Genomic DNA, 10,201 nt, shown 5'->3' on the forward strand with positions numbered 1-10,201 from the left:
AAGCTAAAATTTGTGTTTTTAAATTGACTGCAGTGGTCACTAAACCTTTTTTGATAGAATTTCTATTAAAGATGAGGCAGATTTGTTTAATTGCACAGTGTTCTCACAAGGATGTAACACAATTGGCCTTTATTTTTTTAGAAAAAAGTTTCATTTTTTGTCTGAAGTAAATATGCTCACAAGTAGTTATCGACAATGCTGTTTTCATTCTTCAGTGGCCAGAATCATCATCTTTGAAATTCCTAGTAGTGCCTTAGCTTGGTTGAGTTGGGGGCAACATTAAATCAAAATATTTTAGTATAGAATTTGGACCTCAGACAAGATATTGAACCTCATTCAGTTTGACTTTCGTGTGTGTACAAACTAGATCTCCAAACACAGAAGTGTGAATGTGGAAGGATCTTGGCACTGTAAGCAATATTATCCACTGATTTATACAAATCATTCAGTTATTGGTCACTGTTAAAATTTTCATTTTGAAACCCTCTTACCAAGTCCAGTTTTTTAAAGCTTCAGTTATCCTGGCCAATCACGCACCATTCTTTGTGCAAGTTGTTAATTTCATTTAGTGTTTCTTTCAAGCTGTGTATTCTTGACTGTTTGTTGCTTGTGCTTTATTTTTCTTATTCATTTGTGGAATATAGTGATATATTGTGTTAATTTGGACAGTAGCGGTTTTTAAAAACCATATACTGACAAAACATGAGCCAGAGCTGATTGCTTTATTAAGCTAATAATGAATGTTATAGAGTACATATTTTCAGGATCATTCATCTAGTGAGCAGTACACATATTTTAGGCCAATATATTTTTTTAAAAATAGAGCTTGGTCAATCTCTATACTACACATATTACAAGATATAGCACTTTCAAAATGAATCTAAACCTTTACAGAAACTTTGTTATAGGTTATGCGTTTATTTTAAGACTTATTATAATGTCTCAAGTGCCATTAGATATATATGTAGGCCTTTGATATATAATGCTTTGTGTACAAAAATGGTAGATGGTATTTTAAACAGGTACATTTTTACAGTGTTTTCTTATCAATTTGCTATATTGCACAGAATCAGTGTGTGTCTTTCATAAGGTTTTACAATGGTTTATTTTTTTACAAGGTTTACGTGTCTCAAAGCACACTGTCTTCCCAGTACGTAAGTTAAGAAATACCAGTTCACCCATGTTGCTTCTAGCCTACTGAGATCCATGTGACATTGCAGGAGATCTTTCAAATGTTGAGTATACAGCATTAGCAATGGCAAACTGTCTTCTCTGACAAATGAGTGCCTGAGTGAGTTAGTCTTGTTTTTCTCACTCTGTGTCAGTCATATCTAAAACACAGTGTTTAGATCTACATAAACTCTGTATTTTATGCTAAAAACCCACAGAGTTCCTTTGGGATCATATAAAACAAGATAACCTTGTTAATGGCACCTTTAGATCACCATTAGGCCTTTCCACAACATTAACCCTCTGAGGTTGGAAGGCCATGCCTTTTGATAAGTTATCTAGCTCTAGAAATGACAGAGCTATTGCTAATGTATAAAACACTTCATTGTATAAGCTTCAGTGGTACAGATGAACCAGAATGAATGTCTATCTGCTCAGAAACACTCCTTCAATGTTACATTGGATCATGCTGCTAATGTGACATGGGATACAACTCTTCATGGTGCTACAAACTTCTCTGTCTTGTTCAGTTGTATTTTTTTATCTGTAGGAAAAGGACTACATTAGGTGTAAAGGTGTACAATATATTTTTATACTGTGACTTAATATGTCATTAACAAACTTTTACACCACCACAATGTATTCATGTGCACTTGCAAAAGGAGATCTTGGACATGCAGATGTTACCAGAACAAACCCAGCTTTTGTCCACAAGGTGACTGTAACTCAGAATGGAAAGTGGGCTTTATAAATAGGGTGTGGAGTGAAGAACATGCTGTAAATTACTAACAGCCCTTTGAATTTAACAAAAACTGGGAATCCATTGGGAAAATGATTGCATCATGCCTGACCATAAGCTGGACTGCTGAAATTGTATTTTTAGCTAATGAAAAAGTGTTTGGACTAGTATGCTAAAAATGTTCTAATGGTAAAGTTTTGAGTCAAAATAGAAAAGGAAGAAAAACCTGCATTCCAGACTGAATTTTGTATATTTTTATTGCATTTAAAATTGCTCTTCTGTGATATTGGGAAATCAAGTGGCTTATCATGTATATCATGTACTTAAAAATGTATTCACAAACTACTGTTGTATTTGTATAAAATATAGATAAAGATCATATTTTTGTGTGTGTGTATAAGCTCTGTAAAATAGCAATCACATTTTGGAGCTGCAGTGATACTACATTTTAAACATTCACATCCAAAGAAGCAGGCTATTTATTGTCCAGATACTCATTTAAAATAGTAATTTGCTGCTAATTAAACAATAATAGTACTCCAGCTTCTTGTGGCTTACAGTTTTATGTTTGCTGTAAAAAAAAATATGTGAATTCCACAAAATACCTGAATAAAATTATAGAATGACTAGATAATGTAGATCTTACTGAAATTTTCATAGGTGATACTTTGTGACATTTTTTTCATTCTAAGTATTTTTTCATTTGATAAATATAAGATTCTTATTGCTAGCTCTAAGTTCTTTGTTGAAATGTAGGGTTCTAGGCATTATTTTAAAATTTGTGTAAGGACAACAATTATAAATTTTTTAAAAATCAAAACTTTAATCCTACTGAGTTTAGAATTCAAAAAGGCTATTAGGGTGTTTTTTGTTGGGAGTGAGGTAAAATTTGCATTTAGAATCCCTTTAATACTGACTGTCAGTACTATAAATTGTCCTTTTAATTATCCCAAGTTCCACTTCAGTTGTTTGCCTAAAATTTTACTTTAAAAAGCACTCTTGAAATTTGTGTGGACCAAAGATTATCACACATTTATCATTTTAGCTAAAATTCATCCATTAAATAGTAATACATCTTCCAAGAAAGGGATGTTAATTCTGAAAATTCAGTTGATACATGTCCAAGAACTTATTGTGGGAATAATGTGCATTTCATAGTACCTCTCAGTACAATAGAATAGATTTCTTCAGCTCTACTACTTTCAGAGGGTAAAGAAAATGAATGATTCCAGTATTGGTAGTTCCTCTTTTCACTTAATTCCAGCAAATCTAATTGTATTTCCATGTAATTCATAGAATTAACCATAAGTATGTTTTTATTTAAATCAATTCATATGAAATATTCGAAGGATGGTTTACAAAAGAAAAATGCTTTTTTGCTTTTTACAGTAGTCAGAAGCAGAATATTCTGAAAAAGTATGTTTGGAATTTATTTAAGGTATAATCTCCCTTATGGAAAATTAATTAGAAATGCAGTTTATGTAGTGCATCTTAGATCCAGTGGGGCTAAGAGACTTTCAGAAAGTGTTAAATGAAAAGTTCAGCTAATAGTTTGCCGGTAACAGGAAAAACCAGCTTCTATAGACAGCTTGAGTTTTGTGTCACTTTTCATTCACTGAGCACTTAACAAACATTTCTTAATCAAAAGTGCAGCAGTTTGTGCTGACTTCTAGAGGTGTTCCAAAGAAGTCAACTCTATAGAAAGTTTGTTCCTGGTCAAGCATCCGAATGAAAATGGCAGCAGCATCTAACTGTGGGGCAGACTGTTCCCTTTTTCTTAGATCAAAAATGGTCAAATATGGACAATTTCAGTGTAAACAACAAAACCAGAAAGTTGTCTTAAGTTCAACTACATTCTCTTCCATGAAGGAGTAATCACTAGTATTCCCATTCTGAAGATACTGACTCTTTTTGGCTAGTGTAATGGCTCATCCTATCTGTTGACTTGGCTGGGCCTCTACACCTAGTTTCTGCTCAAACAGCATGTAGATGTCCCATGAAGACATCTTTTAGATGTGATTGATATTTAAATTGATATCCTATCTGTTGACTTGGCTGGGCCTCTACACCTAGTTTCTGCTCAAACAGCATGTAGATGTCACCATGAAGACATCTTTTAGATGTGATTGATATTTAAATTGGTAAATTTAAGTAAGACACATTACTCTCCATGCTATGGGAGGGCCTCATTTAGCCCTTATGAGAAAAGACTGAAGTGTCCCACAAATTAAAAGGGAATTCTGCACCTAGACAGCCTCAGACTCCAGCTGCATCAACTGTTCCGTCTCCTGCCCTGTGGTTTTGGACTTGCAGCCATCACAATCACATGAACCAATTCCTTAAAAATTTGTATGTATATACAACTTACTGCTTCTGTTTTTCTGGAGAACTTTAGTACAGCTTATTTCAATTGTCATTCTCTAGTATAGTTGAGACTATGTAGCTGGTTTTACCTTGAAGGAAGTGAAAACACTTCTCTGATATATTGGTACCACAGAGCACATAAATTTACAGCTTCTGTCTACTTGAAAAAAGTATTAGAAAAGATCGCCTTGCCTGGAGGTGATCTCCATGAAGGAGCTCTCAGAGTAACATTTTCTATGCTGATCATCTTTGGCTGCAGGTGAAAATGGTTTTCATCTCAGTAAGTCTTTTTTGTTTAATATAAGCAGCTCACCTTGCCTTATTCCATAGATACGTACTTGAAAGCCAATGTCTATTATAAATGCACAAGTAGGAATTTCTGTAAATTGAATCTGTTTAAAAATAGATAAGATTGTCTGTTTATAGTACACAGTCAAGGCCTTGGGGTTTAGGGGATGAAAAATAAAGCTTCCTCAAGTAAGATATATGTTTTCTGTTATGGTATTAGAATTTTTTAGAGGGTTTTACTTTTGGTGTATTCCATTTGTCATTAGACAACATTCATCTTTATTGAGGTTCCTTTCAGTGTGTTGCCAGTGCAGTTGGTATCCTGTTGTAATGATGTTGGTAAACTGCTGTTTCTAAAAATACCTAATTGATCTGTTTGTATTTGTACACACCTGATGACATTTCCTAAGCAGGTTTCTGTAACCAGATTTTCATGTCTTAGGCATGTTAGTTGTACAAATGGATTAATTAACCTCAGCCATGGTGCCCTTTTTAAAGGTATGCCAACCTTTCTTACCCTAAAATGAATGGTGATAAGTGACTGCAACAAATACAAATCCAATGTTCATCTTGGAGATTATTTTATTTGAAGTTAGGAAAATGAGTTCCACAATCCTAGTTTTCTAAGTTAACTTACCTTTTGTTGGGATAAAGCACTACTATTATATTTTCTGGCATAAATTCTTTCACGTTTCTCTCTATGTATTTCAAAGTGCCAGCTATGAGAGCTTCAAGTTAGTGATTTTAAGCACCCTGAGAAATGTCCTTCCATTGTTAATAGTATCTACCCATCTCCTCCTTTCCCTTTTGTACTCTGGGACCTATCCTATCCATCCCTTTGCCCTTTGCCTATCCATATCAGTTCTCCGTCAAAAGGATCTTTTCTTCTCCTGCCCCGAATTCCACATGCTGAAATCTCATCCACCCTCTAGCCTTTTCTTAATGGTCTGTCTTCCATAAAGCAGCTTCTGGTCTCACCAACTGAATGTAATAAATGTCCCTTCAAACATTTATTATAGTTCGTTAGATCTTTTCTGGATATTTTTATCACTTTAGCTTGTGAGTGTAGTTCTAAGCACATGGCAGACAGTACATACCTTTTGGATAAAGGGCAAGTAGAGCTCTTAACTAAAAACTTAGCCATCAGGACACATTTCTAAAAAGATCTATTCTTCCCAAATTTAATCCTAGAAAATAATTTTTAAAATTTGGCAATTAGGTTCTGTTCTATAAAAAATATTTCATACATTCATGATTATGTGAACATACACCCATTTCATTCTACTTTTTGCATGACAGCAGACAAATCCTGCAACTTTGTACTACAGTTTCTTCAGCAGATAGCACTCAACTCTGACTGAAATGAGCAAAACTAAAGATCCTTAAAGATTTTAATTTCTATAACTTTGTACTTAAACGCTCCATCTATGCAGTCTTTAGCTTTGAATTATGAGAACAAAAGGAGGAAAAACCCAGAGTTCACAGCTATCTACAATTTGAAAGGGAGGGAGAGCTGACATCAACCTGACCTGGAACAAAAAGAAGAAAGAAAGTGGAGCTATATTAAATCCAGTTGTCAAACAGGTGTTCAAGGGCCAGGGATTTAGCTTAGTGGTTCCACCACCTGCTCAGCAAGTGCAAGGTCCCAAGTTCAATCCCTGGTACCAAAACAAAAAAACAAGTGTTCAAGCAAGAGGTGAATTCTGGTGTGGGAAGATTCCAAAATCATAACTCTTTTAACATAAAATACAAATAATTCAGAGAAGCAAAAACTAAATTAACCTACGTATCTCCAGAAAAACAAGATGCTAAAGAAGGTGAACAATAATACTAATAATTCTTGGTCAAATCTAAGTTATTAGTAATTTTCTAGAGATAAGTCTTTTCATAAGAAATAGATCCTAATACATGCAAATATCCTCAAAGTACAGGAAAGGAGGAGTTTTTAAAAGGCCCATGAACCTTGTAGTGACACACATGAATCCACATAACAAGGTGCAATGGAGTTTGTTAGAAAATCCAACTTAGGTGGGAAGCAGTTTAGAGCAAAAATAGTATTAGAGAAACTTAACTTTTTAAAGAAATGTAGAAGTCCCCTAATACTTCCTGTTAGGAAGAAGTAGGGAGAGGCAGTAATGATTGCCCTTTAGACATCAAAGTGTTAGGAATTAAAAAACAATTGAGGTTTGAGAAACTGGATTAGTTGTCAAGTATGACTCAGTATGCCTGCTCAAGTATGAATTCTTGACAAACAGGATCCATTCATTCATTCCACAAACATTTACTGGACACCTACTTTGCGCCAGATATTATTCCAAGTGCAGAGAATACAGTATTGAAAAAAATGAGCTCTGTCATAGACGGTATAGTTGGAATAAGTTCTCAAGGAGTAAAAGTAAAGTTGCCTTGCTCCTGGTCAGAATGTTCCCCAAACACGTATTCTTCTTAAAATAAGGTTATGTCCTAATAAACCCACTGTAAGTGGGAAACAGTATATGCCAAAAATTCATTGACTATACCTACCCTCCAGAATGTCCTAGCTCAGTAACACAGTACACTGTTTTCTCTCACGACTGACCAAGAGCTGTGGCTTTCTGCAGCTGCCAACCAGCAGCATGAAATGAAAACTACGGGATAAACAGGAAAGGGAACAACTGCTCCAAATTCTACCTGCACTCACTCCCACTTTCAATCTCCAGTCCCACAAAGCTTAAGCAAAAAAGATCTTGGGAGATTACCAGTTCCCCAACTCTCAAGCTGTTTGATGCAAATGTAACATTGAGAAAGACCAGGACTGGGCATGGCTAAGTCATTAGTATATCCAGGGGGTGCAATGTCAAGAGGCTGTGTAAATGGAAATTAGTAGTTCAGCAATATCAACTAATTTCGAAACTTTCATGACACATGATACTTGATCACATGCACACAAAATATAAATTTCCCCCCAAAAGTAATGTGATACTTCAAAGGACATTAGCAGAATTTACTATATCTTGAATCCTCTTAAATTCTAACATTGCCAGGTTGTTCTCCAAATGTAGCAGCACTGATGTACATTTGTTTGCTTTATTCCTAATTTTTGAAGGTGAACATTTATATGAACTTATGCTTTTCTAAATTCCTACTTGTAATGTATGTTTACTTTTCCAGATGGATTTTTTATCATCACTTTTCTTATTATTAAGATCTTGAAATATTCAAGGGATCTGGGGCCATGAGAGCAATGCATATTACTGTAGGCACAATTTCTCAGCTAAATGTATAATGTGTATTCTAGCACTGCTACAACAAAATACATGAACTGCCTGGCTAAGAAACAAAAGAAATTTATTTGTTACAGTTCTGAAGGCTAAAATCCTGGACCAAGGAAGTGGCACAATCGGGTTCTGGAGAGGGCTTCTTTCTAGGTTGTAGATGCAAAAATCTCATTACATTCTCACATGGAGAAAAGGTTGGCTACTTCCCAAGCCTCTTTTTTATGAAGACACTAATCCTATACATGAGAGGTCCATGTCAACACCTAATTATCTCCCAAGTCCCAACTTCCAGATGCCATGTCATTAGGATTAGCGTTTAAACATAACAATTTGGAGAGATTGGATAAAAGCATTATAAATTTTTCCTTAAAAAGAAAATTCAGAATTTTTTCCTAATACAACTCATCAAAACAACATATAATATTAACATTACTCACTGATTATAAATATATGCAAATGAGTTTTCTAGAGATGGGCAGTCTTCCAGTTCTTGAGCACTGCGCACGATGCATTAGTAAACACCTTCGATCACTATGAGTTAGTAAACACCTTTGATCACAGGTCCTCTTAAATTGATCTATGGGATACATTCTTAGACACAGAATTTAAGGGTTGAAGTTTACTTGAAATTTTAAGACATGTTTCTAGATTACTTTCCAAGAGAACATTAAAATTCAGTTGCCGTAACAATTCCCATCTGAAACATTCCTATAACAATGTGTAAAAAACATTGTCCTCCATCTTCCTCTAGTAAGTCACAGGCATTACATTTCTTTTCACGTTTTGCCTTTCTGACAGAAATGACATTTTAGTTGTTGCATTAATTTGCATTTAATTTACTGTTAAAATTGAACGTCTTCATATATTTATTTGGTAGCCATTTGGATTTCTTTTCTGTGGTTTGCCTATTTATATTTGTACATTTTCAATTTATTTCTGATCTGTTTGTAAGATTTTTTGTTGTCTAATAAAGAAATTAACCAATTGTCATCAACATAATTTTTTTCAAGCAATATTGCTTTTTCAAGCAATATGTTTTTTCAGGCATGAAGAGATAACACAGATACTATTTTTTAATGTTTTAAACTTTATATAGCCATATAGGGTTACATTTTTCTCAATGGCTATAGATTTCCAGGCTGAAAAGTAGATTCTTGTGCTGGCACCACAGGACTAACAGTCTGTTAGTGCCTCTATTGACCAATGGTCATCCCACCTACTTCCACACTGCTTATGTATTGACCTTTCAGGTAAACAAGAGTCTAATTCCAGATTTTCTATCCTGCTCTCTTGATCTGTTTGTCCATTAGCATGTCAATACAGTTTTCACATGTTTAAAGTGACTTTAGAGTAGGTTCTGTTAACCAGCCTGGCACATCTCTCTGCTGTTCTTTTCAAAGTTATTATTATTAATTTTTAAAACTATTCTTATAGTCATCTGTCCAACATAAAAACTTTAACAATATTTTATTCACCCCCCCAAAAAAACCTGTTTTCCCCTAATCGTGTTGTAATTGGGAACTGCAGTATATTTAAATGTTAGTTTTGAGAAAAGTGACATAATATGAATAAATGTTTTCTTTTCTTTTTTTTATATTTTTGGTACCGTGGTTTGAACTCAGGTCCTTGCACTTGCGAGGCAGGCGGCAGAACCATTGAGCTAAATTCCTGGCCCTAATATGAATAAATCTTTACAACCAAGAACACGGGAGACTGTTTCACCTCTTTTAATATTACAGATTTGCATTGCGGGGATACCGGGGATGGAACTCGAGTCCTTGCTCTTGTGAGGCAGGTGGCAAAATCATTGAGCTACATCCCCATTCCACAGATTTGTGATCTTGGCTTTCAGGTCTGTTAAAAAATTTTTTCTGTATAATTTTAAATTTGCCTTTCTATTCACGTCTGGATTTTATTGCTAGAGCATTAAAAAAGCAGTTGATTTATTTGAACGTTTAAGTCCTATTTCCTTAATCAAATCTGCATAATTATTTGAAATGATTTTTTTCTCTATTTTCTTGCACTTCACTAAAATATATATTCTTATCATCATCAAACTGATACTTTTATGTTTTCTAATATCCATATTAGTCACTTCACATTCTTGTTTGAATGCATTCAGTAAAAATCTCTGAGTAAATATTGATAATGCTGATAGGCACTGGTGTTTCGTTCCTGATGTTAACTGAAATGGCTTTAGTGTTTTCATATTTAAGATGTGCGCTGACAGTTTAGGGGAACTCTAGTCGTCTCTCCTATAAACTAGCCTCTTGCTGAAGAACCTTATAGTCCAGAAAAAAAAGGGAAAGGAGGAAGAGGAGGAAGAGAAGGAGGAGGAGGAGGGGGAAGAGGAAGAAGAAGAAGAGGAAGAAGAGGAAGAAGA

The sequence above is a fragment of the Fukomys damarensis genome, unplaced genomic scaffold, assembly GCF_012274545.1.
Source record: "Fukomys damarensis isolate Sample0158 unplaced genomic scaffold, DMR_v1.0_HiC HiC_scaffold_5, whole genome shotgun sequence".
Classification (NCBI taxonomy): Eukaryota; Metazoa; Chordata; class Mammalia; order Rodentia; family Bathyergidae; genus Fukomys; species Fukomys damarensis.